This window comes from Capsicum annuum, chromosome 11 (assembly GCF_002878395.1).
Source record: "Capsicum annuum cultivar UCD-10X-F1 chromosome 11, UCD10Xv1.1, whole genome shotgun sequence".
NCBI classification, from domain to species: domain Eukaryota; kingdom Viridiplantae; phylum Streptophyta; class Magnoliopsida; order Solanales; family Solanaceae; genus Capsicum; species Capsicum annuum.
The window spans coordinates 62,298,258-62,317,290 of record NC_061121.1 but is presented as its reverse complement, the minus strand read 5'-3'; positions in this window follow the sequence as shown (position 1 = coordinate 62,317,290).

The following is a 19,033-nucleotide window of genomic DNA, read 5'->3' as shown; positions in this document are numbered from 1 at the left end:
AAGAAATTGAAAACATCAACTAAAGAATAAAAGGTAACCAAAAAGATGCAAGTCACCCTTGAATTCAATTAACTACTAAAATCATAACTGAGGTGTTATAGTAGATGTTAGATAATGCTTTGCACCCAACAAAAGTAAGAGCAAGTGTAATATCAGCACATAAGAAACAACAGTGTACTAGTAGGATTATTTGGTCAACCCAAGATGATATATGTCAACATATATATATAATTTATTAAAATAAGACAACATATGTTCACTACTTAGCAACCTCTAATTAGTCAACACCATTTAACTATATTCTAGAGCCTTGTCAAATAAGACATTATGAGATAAGCAAGAGTAACAAGCCAAGTCAAGTTATATATACCAGCAAGAATATAAGTCAACCATACAAGAATCATCCCTATAACCAATTTAAAAATACATGACACAATACTATAACTAAGTAAAAAATACGAGACTCATCCTTGGAACCAAGTCAACAAGGCATGACACAATAACCAAGTCAACAATATATGACTCTTAAATCCATTGCACCTCAATTAATAACATAAAAATACCAACAATATGCCTTCATATTTATGCCACTGTCCCATACCTCTCAAGGATCCCAATAATCGCAATATGTAACATCCCGCATTTTTGGGCTAGTTAATGAAATGTCGTTTCTATATGTGTAAACTCTAATACAATGATTTATATTTAAATATATTTCATTATAAATATTCCAATGTGAACTGTTCTTAATAGGTGAAAAATGTTCATAGGAATCACTTGGAGCAAAGTTGAGCAAGAGCCTTCGATTTGGCTAAATTTTGGTATTCGATTCTATATAGGTCAACTTTTAATGTGCATAACTTTTTACATATGTATAATTTGGAATATCAAGACCCACAAAATTATAAATAATTGAATTATATTTCCAATGATACCAATTTTTCTTAATTCGATACCCGAGCAAAAAGTTATGACCATTTTTGCGAGAAACAGTATGGTTTCGCGATAGGGGCCGCATTGCGGAGGCCATTCCCTTGGGAGAGGATCCACACCACAGAGTCTATTCCACTAATATTCTTGATATAAGGGGTAAAGGGGTAATTTATTTATTTACCCTCAACCCCAATCATTCAAAACACGACTTATAACACTCAAATAGGAATTTTTTGCCCATTACCCTCAAAATTTCTCACGTAGAAACCCTCTCCCTCTCCAAGAATGAGAAATTCAAGAAACTCTTCCCAAGAACAAGAAATACAAGATTTATTCCTCAAGAGTTCAAGAATTCAAGTTCCTATTTCAACCTTTATTCAAGTCATCTAATTAAGGTATGTAGGGTTTGTGAATAAGGACATTCTCCCATCATTGTGCACAAAACATGTTTTAAATTTAAAGTTATATGATTTTCAATTAGGTTTCATACCCAAATTATCTTGTATTGAGTTTATGAAATTAGCAGGTGATTGAAGTATAAAAGTGCATACATATTCATAGCTGTTTATGTTTCGACTTGAAGATTCTCTATTATGAGTTGAATATAATGCGTTTGATTTGAACATTGATTAAAGATTTCCAATTAAGTTTTAAGCATGATATTGTATTACAACTTATATTAAAGAAAGTATAAGATTCAACTCTTAAGTTTAAGCACTAAGCTTACAAGAAAGTTTGATATTTTGATTCAATAATAAAGCTTGAAATCCATAATTGTTTATCTTACTTATGATTTAAAGTAAAGAGAAGTATAATTGGTTTCTAGTATGCACAACCTTGGTTTATTTTAAGGTGAATTTCCTAAAGTATGAGCATATAAGTATTATAGGAGTAGTATTTAGCACCAATAAAGGAATGCGGATAGAGCGTATCCTTAATTCCTAGAAACTACGAACCAATATAGGTTATGATTTTTCTCAATATGAACAAATTTAAGAATAGTGATCACTTCTATGTTGATGGCAAGGGTAGAACAACTCTCCTTAATGTGGATAAGATATTGAACTCCATGGTAGCTCACATGGCTTATATCGGTTAGAAGAACCCCACAAAAGAAAAAAAAGTAAAGCCTTTAAAAATGAAGTGTTATGGCACACAAAGTTATTCTTATGATTCATTACTCATGTTTATGATCTTGCGGTCTTTGTTTTATTCAAGCTCAAGGTGAGTCATCTACACTTAGCATGCATCACTGAAAGTTTCTATGAATATTAACTTATTGTTTTACTTAGGCATTCACCCCACTTACTCAGTACATTCTAGAAATACTAACCCATATATATGTCTATGTGCTACATTGTATCATAATGTAGGTACCAGTTGTACCCTACATATCATAATCAAACAGATCATAACTTCCAACCAGCAGGTGATGAGTTCTCTTGATTTGAGGACTCGAGTCCATTACAGTTTCAAAATTATATTTTATTCAGTCTTATTGATTAAGGATGACTAGGGGTCATGTCCTGGCTACCTAAAGTCAATATTAGTAGAGGCTTTATAGACAGTCAGTAGAGTTGATGTATTTGATTTTAGTTTTTTTTTGTATAATCAAAGTTGTAATCATTTTAATTAGTTTTGTTTGAACATGTTTATATAAAGAATCTCTTCTACTTATTACTTCTAGTTTTATGTATTTAAATTCTGTATCTCAAGCATCATGCCAGTACATGGGTTAACTTAGGATCACTTGTCGTCCTAAGCACCATGTGACGTCTATGGGGTGGTCTTGGGGAGTTACATAATCAACAATTCTTATGCGATGTGGTTCACACAAACAACTACTGTTAACTATTAACATGTTATTTCTATCAATTCAAAGACCATAATAGCAAATTAACACGTAAACCGGTTTACACAAGAAACTAAGATGATAATAAATACATAATTCCTACTTCACTCATGGAACCTTCACACTCACCCGAATGTGGTACATATAGGCTAAGGGATTTATGGTTCCCCATAGTCATGAACTATAGGGGATGAGATCTGTCCATGTACCAAAACCCAGACATCAAGTTCCTGCCAACCTTATTTTACCAAATCCTCTGAAGATGTCCAAATACTGGTATATTATAATACCCTATATCACTAAATAATGAGTATTGTAGTTGCAGAGAAATAAAGTAAAATAAAAAAAAGATAAAGAATGGTATAAAGACCATTTAATTTTTTTAAAAAATAGGAAAATAGGGAAATTATTTGGGCCGTAGCCCATTATCATTTAAGGGCATCAATTGAATTAAAGTCAGTGAGTGACTTTTACCCAACCTTGCAAAAAGGAAAGGTAAAGTTGTCAAGCAGTGTACAAAAACCAAAAAATAAGTTAAGGGTTTGAGGGTTGCTGGTACTTTAAAAGATCAAGAAAAAAATTTAAGGAGGAAGAGAAAATTAAGGCGAGGGGTGAAATGAAGGCAACATGCACTCTGGAAAAAGGAATTCATTGGATCTTTGCTATTGAACTCGAAGTAAATCTTTTTTATATCCTAATCATGAGACTTAGTTGGAAAATTGACATCAAATGTTGAAAATTTATTTACTAACGGCAATTACTTAGGCGGTAAGACATATTTTTGATAAACAATGAGTTCTATAAAGCTATCATAGATTACATGCTAGTTTTATTACCCATAGTTTGGTAATTTGACAAATTTAGTGAAAAAAATAAAACCTTGGGAATGGGTATTTTGAATGAATTACGAATTATCTTAAATAAGGAAATTAACACAAGATTTTATGACGTGACTATTGATTTAATTGAGGAAAGTCATACTGATTGATTGGGGTGACAAGTTTGGTATTCTGACAAGTGTGCTGTGAGTAGTAACCTTGCCATGATTTGTGTTTCTTAACTTGCATATGTTATACATGATTTTGATGAAACAAGAGTTATTGAATTCTTTGATATTGCACGTGGGGCAAGTCTTTTACTTGATATGATACTGAAAAGGTTATTTGAGATGTTTCCACTGCTATAAGATATATTTATCTTTATTTGAGATATGATTACTAATGTTATGAAAATTCTTCTCTTACTTGAGAAATAAGTATTTTGACATTTTTTTATTCAAGTTTATATGTAATATGATTTGATATAAACTTAAATGTCATGAAGTATTTTGAAAATGCTTTCATATGAGTACCTATTCTTTACAAAGAATGTATAAATGGGTGTAGACCTTGATTTTGATCCCGTAGATAACGAAGGGTTCATTAGACCTAGTGCTCCTTGTATTTATAGATTGTCGTTACAATCCTTGCTAGTGGAAAGGTAGAACTAGCATACTGTTACCGATCTTCCTTGAGTAGGGACATACTGATATGATATTTTAATTCTTTATAAGGGGTCCACTATTATTGGCTATTCTTGAAGCATAATGTCACACTAATTATATGATTCATTCTTGGAAACCTCCCAAATATTTAATATATGATATAATATAATGCTTATTGAGTGTATTACTGAATACTTAGCTCATATTACGTACAAGAAAAAAATAATACTGTTTATCTTTGTAGTTTTTAGAAAGATAACTTATTTCATGATGTTTTATGACTTGTCCCCATTTAAAAAGATGAGGCTAAGTGGTATTACTCATTGAGCTAGTGCCTCACTCCTTGCTGTTACTTTAATAGAGAACGCAGGTGATGTTAGTGAGTATTTTATTAGCTAGAGAATTCGAGTTGGCATATTTCTGATGAGCACCACACTTGTTTGCATGGGTAGTAGTATATTTATTTTTTATGTTTTTTTTCTTGAAAACTCTTAGAGTTTCTCCATAGTCATGTCTTTAGAGTTCGAATATTCTTTCGCTATTATGGACATATGAAGTTATTGACTTTTTCTTATAGTTTGGAGATGGATTTTGTATATTGTTTTCTGGTGAATGGGTTGTGGATGATTTTGGTGAATTGTGTTGATGTTATTTATGAGGTTGGGTTGTTGTGTTGTTGATTTGAGATAAGGAATTTTATTGATAGGCCCAAAATGAGGTAAACTCTACCCAATTTTCTGTAGAATACTAACAAGGCTTTTTTTAGAGTTCTAACCTCCTTAATGTCTATCATGATCCTATTTTGGGTCGTGAAATACATCCCACAAATAACAAATAAAATATCATAGCAAACACAGAGACAATGAGAACAACCAATACTTGTAACAACCATAATCTTTACTTATAAGTTCATTTAATGTGACTACACTTAGAATATCAAACACTCCATTTTCATCCTTCATAACATTCATGGAACAAGAAATACTAAGGAAAAATTATTATGCACACATAACACAAATCGGATTTAACTACATTAACCATCACCTACCCCAATCTAAGTTTGCACCACTCAGTTAAGCCTGAGTCTTGCCTTTCTGTGTAATTTGTGCTTGATTTCAGTCGAGAAAACATGAATGCAACACACAATAAATTCAATGACCTACAATGTCAAAGATTACACCTAATCCCAAAACACCAAGGCTAATTTCATGATCAGTCCACCCATTCTAGAATTTTCCCACCATCAATTCGCCCTAAAACGACCAAGCTCATGGTTACATTAGTGAATTAATGACATGCAAGTTTAAATTAATGATTAATAACTAAAACCTAATGGTCTTACACTTAATATACCCTCTTTCAATATAAAATCCATTAATTCAAGCTTAAACCATCCCTAGAATCAATAAACTAGTGATTTTAAGATAATTTTTCCTAAAAACTAGTTAATGGGGATAAAATACTTAACTTTACGATGAAAAATGATGAAAAACTGGTTGAAATCACCCCAATTAGACTTTTTCCTTTTTCAAAATATGTTTTTGAAATATAAAATATTTTGGGGAGAATTCTAATAAAACAATGATTTACCCCACTATAACGAGATATGTCGCTATAATGATAGACTTTTGCTATAGTGGACATTTTCTGCTTTAGGACATATTGCTTTAGCAATGTGTACATTGGTATAACGACTGTGGTGAGGCATAACCTCGTGAATCCTTACAATTTTTCCTTTTTCAGAAAATACCTTCAAACCACAAAATTCACTAACTCTTTTACGCCGAGATTGATACCGGGAGTTCTACTTCCCTGCATTCACTTTTTAAAAGTCCTACAGGTTTCTTATAAAGATAGCAAACATAAATCGAGATAATCTTTGATACAACTACCTAGTCCATTCTCATTTTGACCTAGGCTATACCTTGCTCCAATTTTATATAAACCTAGACTAGCTTAAATTTTTTAACTCTCAACCTTGGGAAGATCCTAACCTAATTTTTTGTAAGACTAAATTACCTATAATGAAGGATAGGTTCATTACACATATGAATGGAAGAATAAATTTTTTCTCTCCTTCAATATATTTTAATGGGGAAGTTTCTTTGATTAAAATAGAAAGAAATAACATAGTCTTGGCATTGTAAGGAATGGAAACATCCTTGGTTATGAAATTGATCAATATTTTCATGACCCAAAGCTACCCCCTAGTCGCGACAATGGTGCTTATGGTCACAAGTGACCACAAGCTAACCCATGAATTGGTAACTACTGTGAGCACTGAATAAACTATTAACTTAACACCTATGCGGAGGATAAACGAAAAAGGCAGTATAAATCGAAATACCAAAATACTAAATCAATCACAAGCCAGAAATATCTGGTAAATAATGAAAACCCAACAGTCTAGCTGAGATAACTCATAAGACTAATAAATACTGACTAACTGTCTAACTGACTGTTTGATTCATTTGAAAGCCTCTAACTGACTAAGGATTTAATGCGACAGGCCCCTAACTAACTCCGACTAACTAATTATAATAAAACACTGAAGTAACTAAATAAGAGATAATATGTCCTCGGTGAACAAAGACTCACCACTATGGCTACTGAGTAGCACTGGGCTGTCTAATTGTGATCGGAAAACTAAGCCTGTGAACCTATGATATAAGATATTATAGCACAATGAGGAGTATGCAGTTAGTACTTTAAATGTACTAGTATATGAGATAAGGATTTGCTGAAATATATAAGATAGCTGAGTATGAATGCAAGAGAATAAAATATCTGAGAATGCAAGACCAAGTATAAAAATGATTCTGAAATAAGCTATAAACTGGATGACTGAAATCTAAATGTAATTGAATAACGGAGATTTTGTACACATGGTCAAGTAAACCAGAGCTTATTTATACTGAATACTAAACTGATACTATGGGAGGTATCATCTAACCGACCTACACCAATCTGAGCTAATCGGGGTCCAACATGTAACCCTAGTTAAAAAGGTGTCAGTATCGTCCCATAGGTACTTACATTGGCTGTGTAGATCTACTAATATTATCGCCCAAATGACCAATGTGTCAAACATAAACTTATGGGGGACCCCTGTGAAGAAGTCAAGCTTAAACTAATGGATGACCCCTCATATCCTATGCTGGTAGCATAGTTTTGAAATACAGGGACTGATACTAATGACTCTTCCTAACTGACGGGGAAGCCATCATCCCAACGTTCGTCTGATGCTAAATATTAATCCTAATTGAACATAACTGGTACTAAACTGAACTAAGTTTAACCAAAAATTATTTCTAATAACTTATAGCGCTCATCATGAGCATAAATTTCTGAGTAAATAACAAGACTCATAGTTTAATTGAATTATTCCTTGAAAATATGAAACCATGTAAAACACATAGGTATTAGGTTTTAATAACCCACCAATACTGAATGATTACAAAATACGATATCAAACTAGAAATACTATAGTATACAATCATGGTTCAAAGGACCACAACATGGGCATTTCATCAAACATGTAATAATCATAAACTTGGACATAGAGATGACTTAAACATATGGGAAACAACTTGATTACATGGATAAATTCTTAACTTGAGGGTTAATACTGAAATTAATTTATCATGACATGGGATTTGAAACACTTTCAAGAATGATACAACTCATTCTACTTGAAAACACTTGTAACCATAACATAAAATTGAATTAATAAGAGATTTAGGGCTTTATTTCATCAAGAACAGGTATAAACTAGTAAATTAAATCAAAAGAGGATTTTGTGATCCATGGGTGAAAGGAATCCATGGATGAACTTCCCACATACCTCACTAGGTGACTTTTTGAAGGTTCTCGAGAATTTCTTGAACTTGAAGCTTAAATTCCTTGATTTCTTGTGAAAGAGTTTGGGTTTGTTTTTAGGGTGAAAAATTGTTTTATTGAGAGGATTTATCAGTAAAAGGGAAAATAATGCTCCTTCGGGACCCCAATTTCATGTTATGGACGAATTGGGTGAAGGGAATTGACCTAAATGCCCTTATAAAGTTAAGAAACAAAATTGAGCAAAATTGGTAGGGGGCATCGCGTGCCTTAGAGCAGCAGACTACCTCAGACGACGCCTGCCTTACAGCGGGGGACTAACCTGGGTGGTGCCCGTCGTACCCCAACAGCCTAATGGGGTGGCGCTTACCTATCCCGGTGGTGGTTCTATTTTGGATTCCTAACACACCCTTATACTCAGCTAAAAATTCTGAAACTCACTCGAGACATACTTTGAACAACCCCAATATTGAATTAACTAAAAAATTGGTGTCTCAATGTCAAGAAGACCAAAATAAAAACCATCAAATTCTACTGGCCTTGAAAATGATAAGTCCTCAACACTTTGTGAAATTTTAAAGTCTTGGACCCCTTTGAACATGCAGTTGAGAGATGAATTATGCAAGGATATTATGGGTATTATAATATCTCCCCCTTGGGAACATTCTTCCTTGAATGAGATTGGTTTAGCTGAGAATACTGAGTAAAGTGAGATCATATAATAAACGTGCATGACTGGAAATATGATTACATAACTGGGTCTGAAACATGACACATGAGCTAAACTAGTTTCATGAATGCATGAAATGATATGAGAATAGAAACATAACTAAAACTGACTGCAGAAGAGAGTCAATCTGAGGAAAGCCGATGCCTAAAGCTAAATAAGAGTTTGCAGAGAAAATATAACGGTACTTGGTTTGCATATCTGCTTTGGCTTCCTAAGTGTCTCCCTTAACAGACTGATTTTGCCAAAGGACTTTGACTAAATGAACTTCTTTATTCCTTAGTCTACAGATATAACAATCAAGGATAACAATTGGTACTTCATCGTAGGAAAGGTTATTCTTAATATCCATATCTTCTAAAGGAAAAACTACAATTGGATCACCAATGTACTTCTTTTAAAAAGAAATATAAAATATCAGATGTACTAATGCCAAATCTGTAGGAAACTCTAGATCATAACCTACTTTCCTCAAAATGACTCAAGATCCTACAGGGGCTACCATAACGGGGGCTGAGTTTCCCCTTTTGCCAAATCTCTTCATTCCATCATTGGAAAAATATTCAAATAGACTAAGTCACCAACCTCAAACTCAAGATCCCTTCTTATCACGTCTTCATAAGATTTTTGAAGGCTTTAGACTATCTTCATCCTCTCCCGTATCAACTGAACTTTCTCCATTCCAACAAATACTACATCTGGCCCTATAAAAACAACTTCTTCTGCCTCAAATGAGCCAAAAAAGATCTATATCTCCTTCTATAGAGAGTCTTAAATGGATCCATCTGAATAGTGGAGTAATAACTGTTGTTATAAGCAAACTCAATTAAAGGTCTGTGGTTATCCTAGCTACCTTTAAAGTCAATAACATATTTCCGTAACATTTCCTTGAAGGTTTGGATGGTCCTCTCTACCAGAATATTTGTCGAAGGATGAAAAGTTGTACTAAGGTGAACATGGGTGCCAAGACCCTTCTAAAAAGCCTTCCTAAAGTAAGAGGTAATCTGAGCACCTCTATCTGTGATGATAGATAATGGAATCTTATGCAACTTAACCAACTCCTTAATGTAAAGACTGGCATAATCATTGCTGAGTAAGAACTGTGAACTGGTAAGAAATGAGCTGATTTGGTCATTCTATCCACAATAAACCATATTGAATTATTCTAATGATGTGTGCAAGGCAACCCTATCACAAAATCCATGTTCACTACTTCTCACTTCTAAGTGGGGATACTAAACTCCTGTAATGTGTCCCTAGGCCTTTGGTTCTAGACCTTGACCTGCTGTTAATTTAGGAACTTATCAATAAACTCTATAATATCCTTCTTCATACTACTCCATCAATAGATTTCCCGCAAATCATGGTACATCTTAGTGGCTCCTAGATGGATAGAGTACTATGCACCATACGCTTCTGTAAGTATTTACTGTCCCAAATCATCAACACACGAAACACATACCACCCTGACAATGAAGCACACCATCTCCACCTTGGGAGAAAACTCTACCTTCTGATCTCTAACTGTTTCCTTCAGCTTAACCAAACTAGGATCCCTATCTTGTTTTTCTTTTACTTTGGCAACTAATAAAGATTCTGACCCATCCTGAACCCACACCCTACCATTAGCTGAATTAACCAACCAAATGCCTAATATAGAAGGCTGATGAACCCCACTGACTAAATTCTTCTTATCTTCCCCAACATGAGCAACACTGCCCATAGACAATCTGCTAAGGGCATCTGCCACTACATTGGCCTTGATCGGATGATACAACAAACTCATATCATAATCTTCCAACAACCCAAGCCTCTTTATCTAACAAAGATTTAGATCTTTCTGTGTGAACATGTATGACAAACTCTTATGATCATTGAACACTTCTACATGAACCCCATAAAGGTAACGTCTCCAAATCTTCAGAGAAAAACCAACAGCTGCCAACTCAAGGTCATGGGTAGGATAATTCTTTTCATGAGGCTTAAGGTGTTTAGAGGTATAGGCTATGACCTTACTTTCTGCATTAGTATGTAACCAGGACCAACTCTAGAAGTATCACAGTAAACTACAAATCCATCTGAACCATCTAACAATATCAAGAATGGAGCAAAAGTGAGTCGAGTCTTCAACTCTTAAAAACTTTTCTCGTAAGAATCTAATAACTGGAATTTGACTTTCTTCTATGTCAATCAAGACATAGGGGATGCAATAGAATAAAACCCTTTAACAAACTGCCTGTAATAGCCAGCCAAACCTAAAAAAATCCTAATATCTGATGAAGAGATAGGTCCGATCCAGTTTCTCACTACTTTAGTCTTTTGAGGGTCAACTCTAATGCCATCACCACAAACTATATGGACAAGGAAAGCTATCAATCTTAGCGAAATTTGCACTTACTAAATTTGGTGAACAACTGATGAGCTCTAAGAGTCTGCAACACAATTCTCAGATAGTCTGCATGATCATTCTCACTATGGAAGTAGACAAGGATATCATCAATGAAAACTATGGCGAATATGTCCAAGTATTGCTTGAACACCCTGTTCATCGAGTCCATGAAAGCTGCAGGGGCATTCGTTAGTCAAAAAGACATCACTAATAATTCAAAACAACCATACCAAGTTTTGAAAGTTGTCTTCAGAATGTCATATTATTTGACTCTAAGATGATGATAGCTGGACCTGAGGTCTATCTGATAGAAATAGCTAGCACCCTATAGTTGATCAAACAAGTCACCAATTCAATGGAGCAGATACTATTCTTGATTGTGACTTTGTTCAATTGATAGTAATCAATTCATATTCTGAGAGAACTATCTCTCTTATGCATGGACAAGACTGGAGTGCCCCATAGGGAAACACTGGGCCTGATTAAACCTTTATCTATAAGATCTTTTAATTATTTTTTCATCTTTTTAAGATCAGATAAAGCCATTCTATAAGGTAGAATAGAGATAGGTTATGTTTCTAGAAGAAGATATATTTATAATAGGTTGAGTATCTGGAAGGAGATCTATTTCAGAGTTCATTTCCCTTTTGAGAGGAATTCCGAGAAGATCTTCAGGGAACACATCTAGAAATTTCCACACTACTAAAATTGACTCGGGGCTTGGAGTCTCGAAACTAGGATTTTTGACATAAATAAGATAGAAAACATACCCGTTCGATATCATCTTCCTTGCTTAGAGATATGAAACAAACTGACCCCAAAGCACTGAGGAACTACCTCTCTATTCAATGACTGGTTCATTCGGAAACTAAAATTGAATAACTCTATTTTTACAATAAACTGAGGCATAACATGAGGGGAGCCAATCAATGCCGAGAATGACCTCAAAATCTATCATCTATAACTCCACAAAATCAATTGAGGTAACTTTGTAAGATACTATGACCGAGAAATTCTCGTATACCGCCTGGCTACAATAGAGCTACCTAGTAAAGTAGACACTTAGAAAGGTTTCGCTAACGTTTGGGACTGACACCTAAGTCTACTACTATGTAGGGTTTCACAAAGGATAGTGAAGCTCCGAGGTCTAATTAAGCATTAAAATGAATATAGAAAACTTGTAATGTACCTGTAACCACATCAAGAAAACTTTCCTGAACAAGCCGAGCCTGGAGTACATACAACCTATTTTGACGATACCCATTTGTTGCGCTAGAATTGTTACCCTACTGAGTCAGGCGACTTGCTGGAGTTGATGAAATATTAGACTGGCCCTATTGGCATGAATCTCCTCCTCTTCTTAGACCCTGTGATCCATCTTTCTGCACCTAAACTATAAATCGCTACCTGCCTTATGCACACCCTAATGATTCCTACCATATTTCCCATAGAGCGGATTAGTTTGGCCACTATTCACACTGCCCTAGGACTTAGAGCCTGGCAACCAATCCTAACTGTCCTGCCTAAACTTAGGCATTAGCGGACTAGCTGAAGATGGAGCTGGGGCTAAAAAATTCTAAGAAAATTGAGAATGATTACTTCCTGCTGGCCTTGGTTCAGAAAAGTTGAAACTACCTATTCTGGCCCTCTTATTCTCTCCCTCTTTCTCCTTAAGATTCTCTTTCTTAATCTGCAAAGCATGAACCATAAGACTAGATAAGTCTATCTACTTAATCAACATGGTGGTCCTACACTCTTTGACCATACTATCAGCTAAACCACACATGAACTTACTCATTCTAGACCTATTATCTACCACTATGGTAGGATCATACCTTGTTAATTGAGTGAAATTAAGTGAGTAATCCTTTGCACTCATATTACCCTGCTTCAAATTGATGAAATGCTGATTATTAGCTTCTCTCAACTCTAAGGGAAAGAATCTATCTAAGAAAGTTGTGGCAAACTCTTCCCACTCAGTAGGCCCTTCCTCCACACCTCGATCCTCCTTCCACTACTTAAACTTTGTTTGAGATATATCCTATAATTGCTATGAAGCTAACTCTACACTCCCACTGAAAGTGAGGCCCATAATATCTATAACTTTCTAAACCATATCAGGAAACTTATTCTGATTCTCTTCAACCTTGGATCTCAAAAACAAAGGGAGATTCATTCGGGTAAAATCCCAAATCCGAACTGCAGCTGTATTTTCAACTGGATTAGATAGGGAAACAACTCTCTATTAATTTTGAGCAACTAGTGAATGGGCTAAGGTAGTAAAATCAGCCCAGAATTAAGCGTGAGAGACATGCTCATTCAGGGGAACTTCTTGATAGGCAGTGGCGTAGGCTGATCCTCTTTTTCATTCCATTATTTCTTATGAGAGGCATTGTCTGTAAATAAAATAAAGGATTAATTAGAAAAAGAATTCAAATAGAGCATCATTCTCCTTCGTACGACATGATCACTGAAAGAAGGGAAACTATACTAAGTCATTTTATAGCCTCTTGTCCATAAGTGTGGCGTGCTTCACACCCATGCACAATACTTTACTAAACATGACTTTCAGACTCCCTAGAACACTTTAAACCTTAGGCTCTGATACCAAGTTTTGTCCCGACCCAAAGCTAACCCCTAGTTTCAATAATGGTTCTTACGATCATAAGTGACCACAAGCTAACCGATACACTAGTACCTGTTGTGAGCACTAAATAAAATATTAATAGAGCACCTGTGCAAAAGATAAATTGAGAAGGCAATGTAAATCTAAATACCAAAATACCAAATCAATCACAAGCTAGAAATATCTGGTAAATACTAAAAACCTAACTATCTAGCTAAAATAACTTATAAGACTAATAAATACTAACTATCTAACTGACTGTCTGATTCTTCTAAAAACCTCTAACTGACTGAGGAATTAATGGGATAGGCCCCCAACTAACTCCGACTGACTGATCATAATAAAATACTAAAGTAACTAAATAATAAATTATATGTCCTCAGTAAATAAGGACTCACGACTACAGCTGCTGAGTAGTGCTGGGTTGTCTAACTGCGATTAGAAAATTGAGCCTCCAAACCTATGATATAAGATATCATAGCACAAAAAAGAGTATACGGTCAGTACTTTGAATTTATTGGTATATGAAATAAGGACTTACTGAAATATATAAGATAGCTAAGCATGAATGCATGAACGTAAAATATTTGAGAATGCAAGACCAAGTATAAATATAATTCTAAAATAAGTGGTAAACTGAATGACTAAAATCTGTATAACTGAATAATTGAGATTTTTTACACTTGGTCAAGCAAACTAGAGCTTATTTATATTGAATACTGAATTAATACTGTGGGAGGTATCATCTAACTAGCATGCCACAATCTAAGCTTATCGGGGTCCAACTTGTAACCCTAGTTAGAAGGTGTCAGTACCTTACCATGGGTACATACACTGGTAGTGTGGATCCACTAATTTGATATCCCAAAGGACCAAGGTCTCAGCCTAAATTGACGGGTGACCCCTGCGAGGAAGTTAAGCCTAAATTGATGGGTGAACCCTCAGAGGAAGTCAAGCCTAAACTGATGGGTGACTCCTTATATCCTACGCTAGCTGCGTAGTTTTGGAATATAGGGACTGCAACTAATGACTCTACCTAATTGGCGAGGAAGCCACAATCCCTACATTCACTCGGTACTAAATACTTCTCCCAACTGAACTGACATAGGTACTTAACTGAGCTAAAAGTTTGACCAAACATTATTTTCAATAACTGATAGTGCTCATTATGATCAAAATTTCTGAGTAAATATCAAGAATCATGGTTTTACTAAAGTATTACTTTAAAATGTCAAATCATGTAAAACACGTAGGTATCGAGTATTCATAACCCACAAGCAATGAATGATTATTAAAATATGAAATCAAACTAGAAATACTATAGTATGCAATCATGGTTCAAAGGAAAAAAACATGGGCATTTCATCAAACATATGATAATCATAAACATGGAAATGGAGATGCCTTAAACAAGAGGAAAACAACATAATTACATGTCTAAATTCATAACTTGAGGGTTAATCCTGAAATCAATTTATCATGACATGGGATTCAAAACACTTGAAGCATAATACGACTCATTCTACTTTAAAACACTTGTAACCATAGCTTAAAATTCCATTAACCAGAGATTCATGGCTTTATTTCACCAAGAACATGTATAAACTAGTAAATTAAATCAAAAGAGGGTTTTGGGCAATATGGGTGAAAGGAATCCATGGATAAACATCCCACAACCTTAATAGGTGAATTCTTGAAGGTTCCTTGAGAATTTTGTGAACATGAAGTTTGAATTCCTTGATTTCTTGTGAAAGAGTTAGGATTTGTTCTTGGGTGAAAGATGGTTTTCTTGAGAGGATTTATGAGTAAAAGAAAATATAATGCTCCTTGAGAACCCCAATTTCGTGTTATGGACGAATTGGGTGAAGGAAATTAACCTAATTACTTTATTAAGTTAAGAAAAAAATTGGGCAGAATAGGTAGGGGGTGTCTCAAGCCTTAGAGTGGCAGACTACCCCGGGCGATGCATGCCTTAGAGTAAGGGACTAACTCAGGCGGCGCCCACCTTACCCCGATGGTCTAAAGGGGGCGGCACCTGCCTATCTCGGTGGTGCTTTTATTTTGGTTTTCCAAACACACCTCTATACTCGTCTTAAAATTTTGAAACTAACCCAAGATATAATTTAATAAACCCAAATCATGAATCAATTCAAAAATTGTTGTCTCAAGTTTGGGAAGACCAAAATAAAAACCATCAAATTCTAGAGTCTTGAAAATGACTAAGCTCTCAACACTTAGTGAAATTTTCAAGTCTTGGACCCTTTTGAACATGCAACTTAAAGCTAAATTGAGCGAGGATCTTACAAGGTATTATAAAATGTACTATGTAAATGGGTGGAGGTATAATTTCTCAATGTGTCCCAGATATATGACATAGAAAAGAAATGTTGGATGATGTTGGCATAGAAGAATTTCTGCATATTTAAGATATGCACATGATATTAGAAGCTTCGATAATTTCATTAAGATGGGTATTAATGAGAAATCAAAAACTTGACATCCTAGAACCAGGTTCGTATCAAGGTCCGTCAGAAAGTTAGAATCAGAGGGATATTTTAAATATTCCTTCTCACTGATAAAAAAATTGACAATCAACTATTAACGAAACTTGGTAACTATAAAAAGCAGCATCTCAAGGGTGGGCTACTTGAAGACCTTGGTGTATCGACTGATTAAGTGCCTCTCATGTGTGATAATTTTAGTTCTCTTAACATAGCCAAGAATCTATTGCAACACTAGATCAAATTATTGATATATTTACCAAAGCAGTTAGCAATGACTGATTTGATAAGAATTATTTAAAGCTTGGGCCAATAAAATAAAATTGACTTTATATAATACTTGGACATCTACTAATTGTATAGAAAATTGACTGCAGGTACCCGCGTGAATGTATTTTTTATTAGACCTAACTCATACTTATGCCCTTGTAGAGATATACGTATGGCTGAAGAGGAACATCAAAAAGTAAAAAGGAAGGACTGGTTAATGTAAAGTTGGAACAAAATATTAGTAAAGGCACCAAGTTCCCTTAAGGATTAATCTAACTTTAACTTCTTATGAATCTTTGAGATGTATATTTCACTTCTATTTTGTACAATCTAGTTCCCACCTTTTTATATTGTTCTCTTTCTTTTTATTGCCACTACAAACAATTGAGTCCTACCGAACATGCAAGTGTACGTGGTCGTACAAGTAATAAGGTGGCCCTTTAGATCTGGATGTCGAACCCATAGGGACTTCATATAACAATAATTGAATTATAGATTTACTAATAAGAGTAAACAAGTGCGAGTGTAATTAATAAAGTATGATTCGAGAATGCTAAAGTAAAGGTGTAATGACCCTTCAAGTCATTATCCGTAATCTTGCCTATTTCTACTTATAGAGCTTCTTTATAGCCGTCCCAATTCATTAGTGACTTATAGGTATTGATAGTTCGGTTACCTAGTAGTTCATTTAGTTCCTCATACCACTTTCTCAATTAGAAGTCTTCATAGGTCCTAATTGACCACTAAGTGAAAAATTGGGTAAAACATCCTTGTATTAAAAATTCAGCTTCTCCAATGTGTCTGGAACATTGAAAACTATGGATTTGCATATCTTATTTGTTAGAAATGGACCCCAAATGCATCTCGAGGCAATAAACGAAGCTCAAACCCAAGTTTCAAGCTTCTATTATTCCTAGTGTTGACCCAGATGCTGTGACCGCAAGGGTCAAGGTACAATCATCGTGCCACTACTGTGGCTAGATGAAGGGCACGACTGTGTTACTTGAGGCTTGAGAAAAGCATATTTAAGTGTTGTCTTGGATGAGATTTTTGTCTTTTGTGCCTCCTTGTTAAACCTTAAATCTTGATGGAGTGTAAACCTTCTAAATGAGTCTTATGTGTTGAATTGAAGCTTAAACAACTTAAGAAATTGAATATTTCAATAATCTAAGGTAAAATCTTCTCTCATTTTGTATTGATTTCATGATTTCTTGACTCAAAACTCCTAAATTATTGAGGCTCAAGTGTATCACCAAATTTGATTGATTAACTCAAATTGCTTAAGAGTTATGACTCCCTAAAGGTAGTTGAACAACGGATTGGTTTTGGAAACTCATTTTCCAAAGGTGAAACCAACTTCGGTTTTTGCGTTATCTTGAACACATGGCATAATGATTTCATAATAGGAATTGTTAACCTAGTCATAATTCTTAGATTGTATTGTTGAAAGTTTTGCTGGTGGAGGAAGGATCTTCACCAGAAGGAAAGAAAAAGCTTGTTGGTTCGTGAGTTGCTTGGAATCAAGGTACGTTAGACTTGCTTGTAGTTGGATTGAGCTTGATTGTAGTATAATTATTGATATCTGCTAAGAATGGGCGGGTTTAGATAATAAATTATTTAATGGTGATAATTGGAATTAGTTGGTTCTTATAGGTTATTAAATTTGCAAGGTCATATGATTGGTACTTGTAGTTTCATGAATAGTATGGTAATACTCTAGTTGCTCCAATAGATGAGAATAGTGTTGCTCCCTAAACATCAGATTATGTTGACCTTGCTAGTCCTTAGTTAGGAAATAACCTTGGTGTTGGATTGACTTAGGAGGAATACTTGAAGAAGGTTTCCCTGATAGGCTTTGCAAGGATTGATAAACCCTTATGATGTGATTTTTATAACTTAGCCTAATCTGGGTAGATTTTAGCCTTGTAATGGTGGACTTGGGCATTCTTCGAATCTAGGAGTGGGAATTAACCCACCTTAAGCTTGAACTTTGAAATTCCTTAGGGACCTAAATTCTAGGTGAGTGTCTAAATTATGTCATGGAGAGTATTGATTGTTAAGCCCGTGTTGTTGGATTATATGTGTTTGATGGTTGGTTAATATGTATACTTGATGTATTATCTTGTATTCATGATATGGATAGCCTTGGGAAAGTGATGATTGTGTATATACCATATGAATACTCATTCTTATTTTTATGCTCATGTTATGTGGTAATGCTTAATAGTAAGGTAGGGTGATACTTGTTTTCTTACATCCATATTATCCTATTATTATGGGCTTGTATTTTTTTATTGACTTGGCTATGTACATGTATATATGTTATTACCTTGAAAAATATGAAATGGCATGATGATGTTTGGTGAATTTGGAAGATGTGTTAATGTGATGATGTTACTCAGTGAATCCAGAAGA